General features: G+C 34.7%; 1 protein-coding gene across 1 annotated transcript in view; it reads right to left on the bottom strand.

The window, feature by feature from the left end:
- The window catches only part of LOC108571737 (delta-aminolevulinic acid dehydratase), a 3,744-nt gene that overhangs the window by 1,809 nt on the left and 846 nt on the right, over positions 1-1,089 (bottom strand). The gene's annotated exons all lie outside the window — the stretch shown is intronic.

Genomic DNA, 1,089 nt, shown 5'->3' on the forward strand with positions numbered 1-1,089 from the left:
TACTTCTTTACATTTGTGATAAAACAAAAATATTACACCTCTTATACATATGTATATTACTTATTATTGAAAATCATAAATATATTTTGTTAAAAATGGGTCAGTAATTTGAATTATAAGGTTAAATTGAATCATAGGCGTAACTATAAATATACACCTTCATATACAGGGTGTCCCGTAACTCCTCGAACACCCGGAAATGGGGGGTTGCTGGAGTGACTCTGAACAACTTTTTCCTTTACCAAAATGTTGTTTGAAGCTTCATTTTTGAATTATTAACGAAAAACACTGGTTAATCAGAGCGCGCGTAGAGCTCGCGCTCAGGGACAAAGAACAGAGGCTCACCCGCGCGCGATCGAATAAATGCGTACGTGTCACTTTTCGGTTATCGATCGCTGTCAAAAAAATTTGACTTTGCACCGCTATTTTTATAAGGCTTATAGAAATGGGTTTTTGCCGTCATTCTGACATTTGTATAAATTTTTGAAAAAACTGCAATTAGTCGGAATCGTGAAGAAAATAGCGAAGGTCTGAAAATAGCCTCTGTTCTTCGCCCCTGAGCGCAGGCTCTACGCACGCTGTAATTGGCCAGTGTTTTTTATTAATAATTCAAAAACGAAGCTTCAAACTGTATTTTGGAAGAGGAAAAAGTTGTTCAGAGTCACCCCAGCAATCCCCCATTTCCGGGTGTTCGAGGAGTTACGGGACACCCTGTATATAAAATGGATAAGATGACTAGATTTTGAAACCGAGAGAGAGAGTAGAAGTGTCGGTAACGATTAGACTAAGAAGTTTGACTAGAAGTTACTCAGTTTGCAGAAAGAGTTTGATGTAAATTATTACAAAATAAATAATTCGTGAACATTCGAAAATGTCACAAACTATAATTGATAATCGAGATCGGCAGATAAACGAAGTTTTAGTACTTTCAAGTATTTACATGCATAATGAATTTTCTTACAATGAAAGTGATGTAATAGAATGTTATTATAATATATTTCCTGCTGTTAATGATGATTTATTAAGACTTGAGAATGTTTACCAACATTTTAATTCTGACTCATTTTCGAAATATATAAAATATTTACC

This window comes from Habropoda laboriosa, unplaced genomic scaffold, assembly GCF_001263275.1.
Source record: "Habropoda laboriosa isolate 0110345459 unplaced genomic scaffold, ASM126327v1 scaffold99, whole genome shotgun sequence".
Taxonomy (NCBI): domain Eukaryota; kingdom Metazoa; phylum Arthropoda; class Insecta; order Hymenoptera; family Apidae; genus Habropoda; species Habropoda laboriosa.